The following is a 17,139-nucleotide window of genomic DNA, read 5'->3' on the forward strand; positions in this document are numbered from 1 at the left end:
CCTCCAAAGCACCTGTGTGCCCTCAGCTGTCACATCCATTGCCAACTTTCTCTAGTTTTAACTTGACACCATCACAACAGCCCTATCATTTCTCAAATCCTTTGACCTAGTAACTCCACATTGGAAAACATATTCTATGAATACTGTACAAAAGGAAAAGGTATCATGCACAAGGATGTTCACTGTATTATTCATAACGTAAATTTGGGAACGACCAACATGCACGACGATGTACAATGTAAATAAATACCCACTTACAAAGCCAGTAGAACAGATGCTCATGAATAGTGGAGAGCAACATGGACAATATGCCCTAAACTGAAGTGACAAGAGCAGAGTCAAATTTTATATAATTTAATCTATATATATAATTTAATCTAAAATTTATATAAACAAACACTGCATGCACACTTATGGTATCCCCAAAAGCACTTGCCCTGGATGGCTCAAAAATGGATGATTTTTTCTCCCTTCCTGCTTAGCTTTCTATTATTAGTACTTCTGGGGAAAAAACCATTATACTTTAAAATAATGACAGGATTGGGACAAAGGGATTTCCTAGGGTCCATCCTACTGAAGGCTTGTGACTCGACAAAGACCCACATTTACCGTCTGTCCTGAGGGCAGGTCTAGGTACCACCTACCCTGTGGGAAGCTCAATGCTCAGGGCATTCAAGCTCCACCTGGGTGAACAGGATGACCTCTAGAGTACCTTCAAGCACTGAGACTTTCTCTCTCTAAGGGGCTCTTGGGGATATAATCTTTAAGGCAATTGCTTTATTTTTATTTTTATTTTTATTGGTGGCTGGCCAGTACAGGGATCAAACCCTGAACCTTGGTGTTATCAGCACCAGCTCTCATCAACTGAGCTCACTGGCCAGCTGTCAACTGCCTTTTAATACAGTAGACCCTGGGAGTGAAGTTTTTATATTGTATGCAGTTGCAACCACAATAGCTATATGGCTGCTAGTGTGCACTGAGATACTGTTACATGCCAGCAACTCTAAAAGGCTCATTTAACGTGTTTGATCTCATCCAACATCCTCATGAACTTGGGATTATTCATCCACTTCACAACCAGACAAACTAAGTTCCTGAGAGGTGATGTGACTTCCTGTTTTAGGGAAATGAATTTGATCAAAAACGTTTGTAGGTGAGCAGTCCAATTGCATGGCACAGTCTGGAATGTGAATATGGGTCAGACAACTCTAGTAAACCATTTCATTTTATCCTCACCACTTACTGTGTGGTGAAGAATATTACTGCCACTTTCCTGGGATTTCCCAAAGTTCTTAATATTATTGTGACTTTATAGACAAAGCAACTGAGGCTCAGAGAGGTGAAGTCACTTGTCCAAAATCACACAGCTAGTAAGCAACAGGGCCAGTATTTGAACCTAAGCTTGTGTGGCCCAAAAGCCCATGCACTCAACCATCATGCCATCCCTAACTCCTCCAAAAGGAAATAAAATGAGAGAGCTATAAAAGAGTCAGACTGCAGCTCTATATAGGGAAATACATTCAGAGTCACAGTCAGAGTTCGTCCAGAAGTGGTGAGCCCCCTTATAGGAGGCTGTCATCAGAGGGTAGACAGTCACTTGGTTAAAAAAAATAATAATAATCATTAGCAGTTTTGAACAAAAGGATCAAAAGGCAAGGTGGTGAAAGAGATGGTGCTCCTTGCCAGGCTATTCCAGTTCTGGATCTTTCTGGAAGTGGAAGATCACAGCCCTTCCTAATGCTTCTTCAGAGTAGCCCTAATTATCCAGCGTTTTGTCCTCCATATTTAAGGGCCACCATCTTTTAGTGAAATGCTGCAGACCAAATATTTCATTTCCTTTATTCCTTTCTTCCTGGCTTCACAAGTGTAGTAAAAAGTTAATGAATCTATAAATTGCTCACTGGCTTAAAAAAAAGAAAAAACAGTTAATGGAAATTTTAATGAAACGCCCCGTCCACATAACTGATGGCAAACCCAGGGCTGGAATATCTGGCACTGAATGGTCCAAACTGGGTGTCACAAAAGCTTGAAGATAGTTTCTGAAAGAAAGTGGGGTTCCAAGCACATCGATGTCTAAAAGATGACCAAGTCTCCAGCCCTGGCTTCAAAGTGGCAACATGAGTTACATCCACCCAGAAGGAAACAGTGTCAGCACCTTCGATCGTCAATTAGGAAACTCCATTTCTGAGCAAAGGAAAATGGTACAGAACCACACTTGTTCACCTGACGCAGGAGACCAAGGCTTGAGACACCACTCCAAGACAGGAAAAGTCATGATAACGAAGAAAAAGCCACCGTGTACCCAAGAGGCCCATCAACATGTAACTGCCTGAGCTCCTCTGGATATGCTAGAGTTGACACGAGAGGGGTATGTATATTTTGGAAAAAGTGCCCCAGGCCCTCCTGGTACAAACTCCCTATTCAGAAATAGTGCTTTGATGCCTACTCTGTGCAAACACTGAGCTAGAACCTTTGCAGACCTTATTTCTGATATGCCCCTCCAACATGGAAAGGTAAATATGAATACCCTCACTTTAATCTGGTGATAAAAGGAAGGCTCAGAGAGGTTAAGTGACCACCCCAAAATCACACAGCTAGTCCAGTCCCATCATGGCAGGTAGTTACTCATGAAAAATCACTGAGGCTTTTTCAACACGGCTTCCAGCCTCCATTCAAGCCCCTTCCCACTCAGCAACCTCCACCTGTATAGCCTGTTTGGTCTTTGTAAGACACAAATCTGACCGTGTCATTCCCCTGCTTAAACCTTTGCTTCATCGCCTCCCCTGTCCCGCCCAGGTGAAAACCACACTCCTCCTCTTCTGCGACGTGATCCCTGCTCTTCTCTAGGCTCAGCTCCCTCTGCGGTCATCTTCATACCTCATGCTCCAGCCACACCAGGACTCCTGGATCGATTCCCATGCTCCCTGCCTGGCTAACTCTCCTCCCCATCTTCCAAGTCCCATCCTGTACATCCCTTCCACCAAGAAATCTCTCGGACATCCCCACCCTATCCTTTCCCACCTCACATCTCACCCAGACACCCAAGGCAGGGTTGGATCCGCTCTAACGTACACTCATCGCAATGGCCCTGCTGCTCAGTTACCTGCCTGCCACCTTACCCAGGCCAAGGGCAGCCCAGAGGCAAGGACCAAGGCTTGTTTACCAAGTACAGGCCTGGCCCAAAGAAGAGAGAGGCTTGGGAAATGCTGAGAATGGGTGGGGTGATAGATGTCTCCCTATGGCATCCTGGTCACACAACCCTGGGCTCCGACCATGGGACCAGGTCCAGCTCTGCCCAGTCTTCCCAGCCTCCCCGAGGGAGACTTACATGCATCATCAACCCGTGGTTCCTAGAGATGGTGGAACACTAGCAAGAGCAGGAAGAAATGCCATTTCCTCCAACACCTTCAACCTCCTCAGAGGCTCTCCTAGGGTGAAAGTGGTTGAGATGGTGAGTCAGAGACGATGAGAGACAGAGCCAGCAGAGCCCAGGCAGAAAGGGACGGGGACAGGGAGTGGCCTCGGCACATGCTCAGGACAGAAGGGACAGCAGATGCAAGTTTGTCCTAATGGTGTCCAGCGCCAAAGGAAAGCTACATAGACACAGACACCAGCCCACTAACAACCGGGGCTCGTAAAGAAACCCCAGGACAAGAAATACCTGGAAATTCTAATTGCTGCTTTTAGTTTCCAGAAATTCTGAAGCCTCTTTCTCTTTGTTTTTCCCCCTAAACCAGTTACAATTAGCATGGAGGGATATAATTACATTGTTAGTCTAATTGCCTGTTTGAAGAGGGATCTACGGGGGTTTAGTGGAAGATTGAGATGGGGGGCGAGCAGATAAAATAAAAAGTCAGGAGAATCACGGAAGAGATGTAAACGTGACTTTCTTCCTAGGTAGAGACAAGACCTGAACTGCGCCAGAGGCAGGGAAGTGCCTCCCATGCCAACTCCCTCACCCGGCTGGGTGGGGAACAGCAGTATCAGGCGGCACGACTTCACTGAAAATTGATTTTGGAGATGCTGACCTAATTAATCAGGAAGTGATCCTAGAAAGGCCCTCGGATTTGGAGCCCTCGCACTATTATTGGCAGTGACACACTTACACATCGGTGGGCAGTATTTTCCCGGGCACAGGCAGCATGGTTGCAGCAGAAAGAGCTAAGCCGGGGTGGGGGGGACAGAGACTTGCCCTTTACTATGGGAGGGGAGAAGGGAGCTCACAGTTCCCTGGGGACAGAAATCAGAGGGAGGCAGCTCTGAGCTCGGGATGAAGAGGAACATTCTCCTCCAGGTAAACAGTCTGATTGAGAGGTAGTGAGCACCTTGACAACAGAGGCATTCAAGTTGGATGACCCTATGGTGGGGATATGGAGGAACCAGCCATGAGGAGAAACCACATGTCTTTGAGAGACTGTACAAATGACTCCTGTCTCCAGACCACAGAGAGGAATGGGGACTGAGGGACAGCAGGGAGAGAAAGGTTTTCTTCACATTAGAGGACCATCCCTGCCACTGATCCCTTGAGTTAGAGGACTTGGACCATGAAGACCCAGCCCTCAATGGAGGGCTGCAATGGAAATACTCCTCTAATTATATTTTTCTAAATGCATACAGCAATTTGTAATAACCAGCAACTACCTCCAAGTGGGAGAAGCAAAGCTCACGCAGAAGTCAAAAGCAAGGCTTCACTCTCTTCCAGGGATTCTTCCTCTATCACCCCATTTAATCTAAGCACAACATCTGTACTGGCCACAGGTAACCCTGCATTTGAGCTTTATCTCTGCCACTTTGACACTGAAAAAACAGGCAGAGATCAATTGCCCCACTGTCCTTTAGTTTCTCCTCTTGGGAATAGATAAGGGGCAGAGTGGATGCAGTTTCAAAATGTAGAAAAGCAGGCAGCTTCCCTAACAAGCCTGTAGGTGCAGAGATAAGGCCATCCACAGATCTGACCCTGGCACACACCTCATCCATAGGAGGGCATGGCCTTCTCCTTGTTATTACTGGCATTGCCTCTGTAATAACCACCAGGACATCAGGGATTCCCATCTATCTGTTCACACGATGGCCGGCACATAGTGGGCACTCAAAAACACGTGGATGGATGAATGGGACAGAATGGCCACTACCAGGCAGTCTGATGAAATAACACGTGACCATGGTGATTCCAGCAAGGTTTGATCTGAAACAGCTCAGCTTCAGGATCAGACGAGAGAGCCTCCAGAATTCTTCTAGAACCTTCCAATTCCCATAGCCACATGACTCCTCTGATCCCTCTGCAAAACTGTGAGGCCCAGGACCTCAGCAATTCTCTTAAGGCCCTGATACATTCCACAGAAAAGTGTGAGGATTTGGATTTCCAGGCAAAGACAGCCACTCAGGTGCCACTCAGGTGGGAAAGACAGTTTTTGCTTTCCTTCCCCACCCTGCCTCCTGACTAACTTGGGCTTATAAACACAACTGTCATACTCCAAACCTGGGGGAAGTCAGTTCTGTGGGGTTTCCTGCATTGTCCCCATTCAGGGTTGACAATGGCGATGGACTGTGCTTGAGGCCCTCAGTGCAAAGGGAGCAAACATTCCACCATTCCATTTATGAGGCTACACTGCCTGTATGACCCAGAGCGGGAAGACTCATTGAAATCCAATAAAGATGAGGGGCACGGGAGGCCGCTCTGTTCCTGGACAGGCCAACAGCATCTCCTTCCACACAATCTGCCCAGCTCTGTCACTGACCAAGGGAAAAACAAGCTGCCATTCGGACGCTCTTTGTCAAGAGCAACAAGATGGTGACCCAAGGGAGACCTGGACCTTCCATCTCCTTCCAATTTTTCCAGGCCTCCCATTTAAAGGACTTAAAAGTCTGAGGCAGCTGCGGTTTTCCTGGAGTGGGAAGAGGGAGCAAAAAAGAGTAAAAAATTTACTTATAATAAACATAACACAATAGAGCTGCAGCACTTGCTTTTTTAGTCAGGACCATCATGAGCTGCTTTCACATTCTAAAAGGTGAGGAGACCTCGTGCCTGCTCAGAAACCTTCACATCAGGGCTGTTCCAGCCTCAGGGAGACATGGACAGCCTGGTCCTGCTGGGACTCCTGAGGGCCTAACCCTGAGCTTTGTAAAACACAGGCCAGAAGTCTTTACATTCGAGGGTCATTTAATAATCAGAGGCATGTGGCTGTGGGAATTAGAAGGTTTTAGTAAGGGTCTGTGTGTCATGCCCTGTGCGGGAACTTTGGGGATTTAAGTGATAATAAGATGGACACCTCAAGGAACTTGCAATCCAGGACAGACAAGCTGGTGTCACATGGCATGAATGCACTGTAATTATTTACACCATCTGAGCATTCACTGTGTGTGTGGTGGTATACTAAGTAATGTATACATGGTACCTCTTTTAATCCTTACAGTAATGCTATGAAGTGGGTATTCCATATCTCAATTGCCCAGATGAGGAAACTGAGGACTACTGAGATTAAGTACTTGCTTAAGAGGAGAAGCCAGGTTTAAATCCAGCTCTCTCTGATTCCAAAATCCCCTGGATAATCCTAACCAACCAGTGGTGGAGGATTCACTGAAAAGCCCCAGGACAGATTCTCTGTCACAAGAGCCGAATGGGCATAAGCTTGCTTCGCTGCTCCATTTTGTAAATCTTCCCTGATGTGTGCCATTCCAGTGAACGGTAGCACTGGCTCACAATGGGCCTCCACTCAAAATGGGACAGGGGAAGTGCCATCTGTGTAATCCTCAAAACAGAATAAGGATTTAAGAACCAAAGAAAGCCAGGAGGAGGCAGCCAACAGCTCCTCAGGAGGCAGGCCTTCATGGAAACATCCAGAATAGAATGGGCTGCGTGGAAGAAGTGGGTGAGCCCATCATTGGAGACATGCAGACACCTGTCAGGAATTCTGCAGAGGGAGCAGGCATCCAGCAAGGGTCCCTGGGATAACCTACCACTGGGCTCCCTTGCAGCTCTCTGAGCACAGCTTAATCCAAGAGCGTGAGATCCCTGGGTTGGCCACTGCCATTTGCAGTGCATAAGCACACACTCTCCCGTCCCCCTGGGCCCCGCCACACTCCTCCAAGGGGTGTTTTCATACCCCTTTCAGACAGGAGGAAGGTAAGGTGTGCAGATACTCACGCCTTGGCTGAGATGCTGATTAACATCCCAGCTTGCCCCCCCACCTCATGCTAGTAATTACACACTGGGTCAGGGCTGACTCCCTCCCTCTAGGTACCGAGTCTGCCATCAGGGGAACGAAGGTGGGTCGTTTTAAAGGAGTGAAGGGCTGTCTGCCCCTGTGAACTCACAGAAGTCCCAGGACTCCCCATTTCCTTGGAAAACAGTTTCTAGACTTGTCACCAATAAATTGCCTGAATCTTTTTTTTTTTTGGAAGGCTTCCCCCACTTTACTAATTGCATTCACTGCCTTTTGCCCCATAAATTTAATTAACTTGCTATGTGACCTTGGGTTAGATAAGCCACCGCCCTTCCTCAAACTCAGTTTCCCTCTCTGTAAAATGCAACTTGGGCTGTAATCTCTCAGAGCCCCGACAGCTCCAACATCCCAGGATTCTGTGATGGGGCTGAGCCCGTGACCTTGACATTCCTAGCTGCTTCAGCCGGAGTTCCCAGAGTGACAATACCATCCTGCTCTGAATAGCTCTTGCCCCAACAGTGGAACTGGTTCTCAAGGCCTTGCTTTATCCTAGAGGAAAAGGCAGGACAGCCTAACTTGGCTAGGTCCTCTCTGTCCCCAATGGACCCCCGAAGCTCAAATTTGCCTCCGGCATTTCAGCACAGCCGCCAGTCCCTGGGAGTAGGAGAAACTCCAGATCAGGGGCTGGATCAAGAGCATAAGCGTGAGGCTGAAATTGTAATAATAATAACTGACATTTATATCACGCCTTTCATCCCCAAATCCCAAATTAATTAACTTTTTACGAGACATTTTTAAACTAGTGCCATTTAATAAAATTCTATTAGGAGAAGTCTTTTTTTCCCCCCAGCCCTATATTTTTATTAACAGCCACCAAAAATATAATTTACAGGCAACCAAAAGCCAGTTAAGAGAGGGACAGGGAGAGGTAGATTCTGCTGACGACAACACAGGAGATCCAACCCTGGCCACAAGCTGACCCCTTGGCCTCACTCTTAGGGGTCTGAGTCCCTTAGGGGTCCCATGGGGCTGGGTTACTCTACAAGACTGAATCTCAGCCCTGCATCGTTCATCTCATATTTATTGATCATCTATTTTCTGCAGCTATTATATGAGCTGCTGCAGATAAAACAAGCAGACAAAGCAGTCACGGCTCCTGCATTTTTGGAGCACACAATCTAATAGGATAAAGAAATGTTAAAGGATCTTACCGACAGCTAGACAATTATCATTGTGGCAGGTACTAAGAAGGAACAGACCCCTCTCTTTCCCCCATGACAGCATCAAACAGGGAAACAAAATCTAGTCTGGAGTTGGAGGCAGGGAAGTGAGGAAAGACCTCCCTGGAAAATTGATATTTAACCTGAAAGATGGTTTGGCATAAACCAGGCAAAAGGAGGTGTAGGGGAAGGGGAAACAATCCAGGCATTGGGAACAGCATGTGTGAGGGCTCAGAGGCTGAAGGGCTCAGAGGCTGGAAGGTGGTGGGCATGTTTGAGGAAGGAACAGAAGGCCAGCCTGGCAGGACAGAGGGAGGCGGGAGTGAGATGGGGCGGGAAAGGGGACAGATTCCATCCCATGGAGAATGGAGAGCCAACCCAGCTCAAGCAGGGGAGAAGCATGATCAAACATGTCCTTTTCAATAACTGTTTCACAGGTGGCCTATGTACAGTTTTGTATCTGTGGACTATTGCTTTTTTATGTACATCTGTTATAGCCCTGTCTAATATGGCTGCCATTAGCCACATGTGGCTACTAAGCATTCAAAATGTGATTAATCCAAATTAAGATGTGCTGTCACATGGAAAATACACACCGATTTCGAAGACTTCATACAAAATTTAAAATGTATAATACTGTAATAAGAATTTTTATTATGATTACATGTTGACTTGATAATATTCTGGAGATATTGGCCTCAATAAAATGTTGTTAAAATTCACTTCACCTGTTTCTTTTTCCTTTTTTAATGCAGCTACTAGAAAATTTCAAGTTATACATGTGGCTTGCATTATATTTCTACTGGACAGCTCTGTGTGATGTATTTAAGAACAAAAAATTTTAAATTAAAGACTGATTTCATTGACTTCAGGGAGAAGATGAGCATTTGCTGGCTAGCGCAGCAGAAAAGTCTGAATTAAGAGCTCATGTAAACCCAGGAGTGTGTTTATCTGACCCTCTCCATTCCTCCACGTGGAAAAATTCCACCAGGGATCTCTCTGCAAGGCGCAATCAGGGGAGCAAGGGGAGGCTATAGGTTCTAAGAGGTGAGACACCCTCAACTACAGCTCATCACATTCCCCACCCAGATTTTGTGTTGTTGTTGTTTTTTTTTAAAAGGTACTGAAAGGAAAAAAAGCCTAAAAACCTAAACCTCTTTTGACTCCCACTCTGAGTCATAGTAAAAGTCAAGTCGGGAAGATCCAAGTTCTCCAGAGTCACCTGCCCTCCACTTCACGTTGAAGGCCACGCCTACCTTCCTAACACTGACAGAGAGGCTGGACAGAACATAGCCAATGCCAGGCCGGGGGCCCAAGTCCCTCCTCACCCTTGCTTCTCTCCAGCCCCTAAACAAGTTTCACTGATGAGTGGCCTGGAGTGGGTTTTTTGCTGGAGGGGTTACATTATTTAATGTTTTTTTTCAATTAGTTGCCATAATTTGAAATTTCAGAAGTCTTATATAAAACTTCAGATTTAAAGCTTCTCTTCAAAAGAAAAAAAGAAAATCAGAAGATCTGGCCACACTGGGCCTATGCTCTGCCATGGCAACAATCAGCTGTAGCTGAGAGGTAACTGCTCCCCTGAGATGGGAGTGGAAGCTCCTCTGCCCTTCTGCATGTGGGTCTGCACCCCACCCAGATGCCCCCTAGCTATACTTAGGAACATGTAGATGCCAAGCATACTGGGCATGCTTCCGAGCCTCTGTACACATGGTGACTGCTGCCCAGAACACCCTTCCCTCTCTGGTCTATAGGCTAGATCCTCCTCCCCCAACACAAGCACTTCTCCCAGCCACAAGCTGCCCTGACCCCTCCAGCTCTCCTGAGTTGGGGTCAGAGACTGCACTTACCAGATGCTATTGCAATGATTCTCACACCAGCTCTGAGCCATTTAAGAGCAAGGATGACATCCTGCTTGTCTCACCAGTGCCAGACAGAGAATAGATGCTCCAAAATGTTTGCTTGGTGAGCTATGCCAAGAGAAGAGAAGATATGTTGGGAATCACACTCTACCCCATCTCCTCCCCAGGTGAATTTCTCTTCCTGGTAACATTTCCAGATGTACCTGGCACAGTTGTTGACTTGGCAAAACCAACCTAGAAAACCCTTCTAAATAAACTACAATTTCACGAGTTACCCTAAAATCTAAAAAAAGAAAAAAGAAAAAAAAAAAAAAGAAAAACCATTAGAAGTTGAAAATTATATGGAGTCTGGGGTAACTTTGAACCCATGTAACCACCTAAATAGCTCTTTCTGTTGAGCAAACAAGAATTTCTTGATTGCCCTTTTTGAAGGTGCCAGAGCCCTGTTTTGTTGCTATTAAAATGGAGTTTCATAATGGTTCTAAACCAGTTCTTCTCGTTTTCCTGAAAGAACTGACTGTCATTCAACCACAAATAAAATCTTTTTATGAAACAGCAAATGCTAGGGAGACCTGCCCAGTGAAGTGAGAAGAAATAATTTCTCCATGTAGGAAAAATGAAGCATTGATTCATCTTCTGCTCTGTAAGTATTCCTGAGCACCTATTCCTGAGTATGCAAGAGCTGGGGACATATAGGTAAGCTTATAGCCCAGCAGAGTGGCAACAGATACACAGGGGAACACCAGAGGGCATGCCAGATACAGATCATGCACAAAGACATCTAACTTTTTCATTTATCATGTCAAAACAGGCTCAGGTAGGCAAGTCTGCGGCTCTTTCTCCAGGGCCACCTTTAACCCTGGATCCTACCTTCAACAAAGTCACGTTAACCACAAAGACCAAATACAAAGGTACGAAAGAAGAGGAGGGAGGGGAAGGAAGACTGAAGATTCAGGAGTGAGAATTTTTCTCCCATCAAGCCATTCCTCTGTGTGAAATTAAAAACAAAACAAAAACAAAACTGTAGGGCTAGCCAGTTAGTTTACTTGGGAGAGCCCAAGGTCAAGGGTTTGTATCACCATACTGGCCAGCCACCATTTTCAGTAGGGAGACTGAGGCTTAGAGGTCTTATGTTGCCCATTCTTCAAAGTTCCAGTCCAGAAGCCCCTCCTTCCTTCATCTCTGATACCCCCAAGGAATTATAGAAAGAACAGTTCCCGTGATTGACTACTTACTACATGCCAGACACTGTCCTAAATTTTTTACTAGCTCATCTCCCAACAGCACTATATGGTAGGAGGTGTTCTCATCTGCCTTTTCCAGAAGAGGAACATGAGTCTGGAGAGGGTTGACTAGCTTTCCAACTGCACTTGCATCCCAGGCTATCTGGCTGCCAGGGTGTCACTCTCTCTGCCCTGAAGACCCAATATTGACCCAACAATCATTTATCTCTCTCCACAGTAGGAAAAAACAAAACAAAACAAACAAACAAAAAAACAGGAAAAAAGGCCAGAGCTTTCAGAGCAAAAGATCAGGTGCTGAGAAGGAGGAATGAAACAAGACACCTAGATACATCTTGATAAAATTTCCCGACTCCAAGAACAAAGAGGAAATCCTACATAATTCCAGAGAGGAGAAAAAAATATACAGAGAAGCAAGACTCTGTCTAGCATTAGACTTCTCATCTGCAAGATCAAGAGCCAGAAGAGAAGACTATAGTGACTCCAAGATTCCAAGAAAAAGAATTCTGAACCTAGAACTCAACTGCAAGCCAACCCATGATTCAAGGGCAAGGAAAAAATAATAACTTCTTCAAATATACAAAGACTTTAGTGCCACCCTGGCACCTTTTCTGAAAGACATTAAGGAAAATGAATCCAAGAAAGAAGACATCAGACAGAAATAAAAAGGAGGAAGAAGTAACCCAACAAAACTGAATGAGTCTAAATAGCAACTGAAAATTTAGCTGTGAAGTTCAAGGCAGTTGTTACATAATTCCCAAAAACATAATGCAGAAAATTTTTTTTAAATGTTGGAAATAAAATTCCATATCATAGTAAACAAGAATCAATTACAGAAGGAGGATGAGGAAAGTGTAAGTGCATTTCAAGGTCAAATATTTGTGTTAGGACAGATTCCTTGAGGAGAATGTGAAACTTATTCTTGCCCCAATTTAAATATGTTTGTTAAAAACTTAAGTATAAGTAAGAAATAAGAAACCGGATTATGACTTCCAAATCAATAAGGGCAAGGGGAAAAGGAACGAGCAGCAGGGGGAAGAAGAAAAAAAAAATAAAGAAAAGAGGGAATAAAGAAAATGTTGGCAATCCAACAATAATCTAAAAAAAAAAAAAAAAAATCATGGAAAACCAAAGCCAAAATAAGATGGCAGAAAGAAGTTCAAACTTAAACAAGCAATCACAATAAATATGAATGGTGTATGAATTACCCAGTTTAAAAAAAAAAAAAGATATTACAAATTAGAGAGGCTCAGGTAGGCCAGGAGCTACAATAAAAAGACTCAGAAAGGCTAAATAGAGGGATTACAGTAATGTAAGATGTTATCAATGAAGAAAGCTGGGTGGAGGGTACATGAGAACTCTCTGCATTGTATCTGCAACTACTTGTGAGTCTTAAATTATTTTAAAACAAAAAGTTTTTTTAGGGCTGGCTGGTTAACTCAGTTAGAATGTGGTGCTAATAACATTTGATCCCTGTCCTACCAGCCACCAAAAAAAAAATTTCTTAAATAAGGAATTAACAAAATTATACGAGGCATATGTGAATAAAAAGCAAAAATGATAACAGACCCCAAGGCAAAAAAAAAAAGGAAAGAAAAAACAAAAGAAAGAAAAAGAATTGTAAAAGACAAGAAGATTTTTTTTGGCAGTTGGCTGGTAAAAGGATCCAAACCCTTGACCTTGGTGTTATAGCACCACACTGTAACCAACTGAGCTAACGAACCAGCCCAAGATTTCCTAAACTGATATAAAATTCAACCATCGAAAGGATATACAAAAGTAATAAACCTTTCCATATCCATAAAATATATCAGAGCAAAAATTGTTGAAAATACAAGGGGTAATGGGGGAAAAAATCAGTTATAACAGGAGAATGAAGCATACTTCCCAGAAATGGACAGATCACGAAGACAAAAAAAAAGACAATAAAGGATGTGAAAAACACAATTAGCCAGTTCCCAGTTCAATGTATTTTTTATATGTACTTATGAAACAATGCATAACAATTGCTTTTCAAAAATCCACGGAAAAATTACAAAATGATCATGTGATGGCCAAAAAGAAAACCTCAACAATCTTTGTTTTTAAACTAGAAATTATACAGGCTGTATTCTCTGACCATGAAGCAATAAAACTAAAAATTAAACAAAAAGAGAACCACAAAAACTTTAAGCACTTGAAAATATAAACTAAAGGTTATTTAGAGGAGTATTTTCTTTTAAGAAATTGAAACAAAGTGCAGACTATTTAAAAATGAACAATGAGAGCACTATATAGCAAAACCCATGGGATATTTCTAAAGCAATCAAAAAAAAAATGAACTAAGAAGAAAAAAATCAAAAGAAAGAAGAAAATGAATAAAAATAATCAGAGGTTAAAGAAACAGAAAACAAAACATTTGATAATAAAGGTAGGGGTAGGATCTTTGAAATCACCAATAAAATGGCTAACCCCACCTCCCCCAATGCCTGGCCAACAAAAAAGAAATTAAAAATATTAAGAAATGACAAAGTGGCTATAACTACAGAATCAGAGGAAGGGAAGGAGGGAGTGAGGGAAGAAGGAAGGAAAGAAGACTTTATATTAATATATTTTAAAATGCATCTTCTGCCTGGAAGCTGGCAAGAGAGCATGCCCAGCTATCTAAGCAAGGAGCCAGGGGCCACAGACCCCTCCTCCCAGAAGCAGGCAAGAGAGTATGCCCAGGGTCCTAGGCAAGGAGCCAAGGGCCACAGCCCCCTCTGCCTGGAAGCAGGCATGATAGCATGCCTGCGGTCCTAGGCAAGGAGCCAAGGGCAGTATCCTTCACCCAAAAGCAGGCAAGAGAGCATGCTGAAAACACTACTTCCACGTGGGTGACCCACCGCAGCCCCTGCCACTGCCACAGCTGCTGAAAAAGCAGCTGCACAGCACAGCAGCAGCCACTGCCACCATTCAGGCAGCCCACCAGACACTCAACTGAATTGACACAAGGAGAGTTACCAGCAGAGACAGGAAAAAGAAAAGGATGTCTCTCTTCTCAAAGCTCTCTCCAGAATAATAGAAGAAGCAACTGCTCTACTAGATGATCCAATATCAATGTAGAGATATTAGAAATATGAAAACCCAAGAAAATATGACACCACCAAAATAATACAGTAATTCTCAAATACCAGACCCTACAGAGCAGGAAACCCTTGAAATGACTGAAAAAAAATTCCAAGCAACAATCTTAAGGAAACTCACTGAAAAATGAGAAGGCTCGGTTAAGACAACATAATGAAACTAGAAAAAAAAAATCTAGGATGTGAAGAAAGAAACTGACAAAGAGATTAATACCTTTAAAAAGAATGTAGCAAACTCATGGAACTGCAAGATTCACTCAACAAAATAAAAAACACAACTGATAGCTTAAGCAGCAGGCTAGAACCAGCAGAAAAAAGAATTTCTGATCTTGAAGATAGTCTTTTTTAAATAACCTAGGCAGACCAAAAAGAAAAAAAAAGAAAAAGACAAAGACAATTTTAAATGAAGAAAATCTAGGAGAACTAGCAGACAACGTTAAGTGCACAAACATTCAAATTATAGGTGTTCCAGAAGGGGAGTAGAAAGGAAAAGGCATGGAGAACCTATCCAAAGAAATAATAACAGAAAACTTCCCAGGTAAAGGGAGAGACATGGACCTTCAGATCCAGGTGGCTCAAAAATCCCTAAACAGATTCAACCCAAAAAGATCCTCTCCAAGACATACTATAGGCAAACTAACAAAGCTCAAAGACAAAGAGAGAATCTTAAAAGAAGCGCGAGAAAAGCAAGTCACCTATAAGGGAGCCCCTATCAGAGTAGAGGCTGACTTCTCAACAGAAACTCTACATGCCAGAAGAAAATGGGATGATATATTCAAAATACTAAAAGAAAAAAAACTGCCAGCCAAGAACACTATATCCAGCAAGACTATCCTTCAGAAATAAGAGAAAAGTAGTATATTTTCCTGACAAACAAAAGCTGCAGGAGTTTACTATCACATGACAAGCCCTACAAGAAATCCTCGAGGGAGTCCTGCATCTGGAATCTGAAAAATAATCATCACTACCACAAATACACAGGAAAGAATAAAACTCACTGGTACAACAAAAATGCAAATGAGAAAGAGAAACTAAATCTTACCACCACAAAAATCCATAGTGACAATGCAATAATGCCCCTCCTTTATTTCTGATTTTAGTAATTTCAGTCTTTCCTCTTTCTTCTTGGTCAGTCTAGATAATGGTTTGCAAATTTTGATGATCTTTTTAAAGATCAACTTTTGGTTTTGTTGATTTTCTCTATTGTTTTTTAATTCCCTATTTCATAGATTTCTGTTGTAATCTTTGTTATTTCCTACTTATATTTGTTTTTGGTTTAGTTTGCTCTACTTCTGCTATTTTCTTTATGTAGAAGTTTACATTACTGATTTGAGATTTTTCTTATTTTTAATATAGATATTTACAAGTATAAATTTTCCTCTAAGCCCTGCATCCTACAAATTTTGATATGTTGAGCTTTGATCTTTATCTCAAAGTACTCTCTAATTTCCCTGTGATTTTTCTTTTTACCCATTGTTTATTTAGGAGAGTGTTGTTTAATTTGCACACATTTCTGAGTTTTCTAAATTTCCTTCTGTTATTGTGGTCAGAGAACATATTTTCTATGATCTTAGTCTTAAGTAAAAAAAGAAAAAATTTAAACAAAACAAAAAAAGTTCATGGAAAGATTTCCATTATCTTTCGATTCTATTTTCCCACGAACTTTTTGTAGTGCCCTTACGTCTCTCTATATTCTGTTTTACTGATTTTTTAATGTAGTTTATGTTGCTAAACTTAGATATTTAATTTCTGTTCCTGATTTCTTTTTACTAAGAGGACTTGTTGATTTGCTTAGAAATTAATCTGCCTTTGAAAAGTATATTTATTTGATATTTGCATGCTTTTGGACGACTTTAGAGAGCTATTTCAAATAATAGTACAGATCATAAAATGAAATATGTAAATTTTAATAAGTTTTACATCTCCAGCTTTTGTGAAAATGAGAAGCCCTACTTTCTACAGAGTATTTTGTTATTCATCTGTTATTCAGTTTATGCATTTGTTATTTGAACAAATAAATGTGCATAGCCTTGTTATATTAAAAAAAACCAACAAATATCTCATGTCTTTCAAAAAATTTTAAAAAATGACTCTCAAGTATTGAGTGCCAGGCACTGTGCCAAGCACTTTACAAATTTTACCCCATTAAATCTTCATGACCACTCTGAAAAAAAAAAATGCATATGAAATAGATTATTTTCTAAATAACAAAAATTACCCAAAATTGACTTAAGAAGAAATAGAAAATTTGAATAGACCAATAAATCAGAGGAACAAATTTGAATTATTAAAATACTTGGAATGTCCAAATGATTTTACTGGCAAATTCTATCAACCAAATCCTCAATAAACAGATTATATCTATGTTTTTTAAATTGCTGGAGTGGGGGAGGGCATTCCAACTCTTGCTACAAAGCCAACGGAATTCTTGTATTAAAATTGGGCAAGGATAATTTATACAAGAGAAAATTATGGCTCAATCTTACATAAATACAGATCCAAAATCCCCACATAAACGTTTAGCAAATAAAACATGGCACTAAATTACA

This window comes from Cynocephalus volans, chromosome 17 (assembly GCF_027409185.1).
Source record: "Cynocephalus volans isolate mCynVol1 chromosome 17, mCynVol1.pri, whole genome shotgun sequence".
Lineage (NCBI taxonomy): Eukaryota > Metazoa > Chordata > Mammalia > Dermoptera > Cynocephalidae > Cynocephalus > Cynocephalus volans.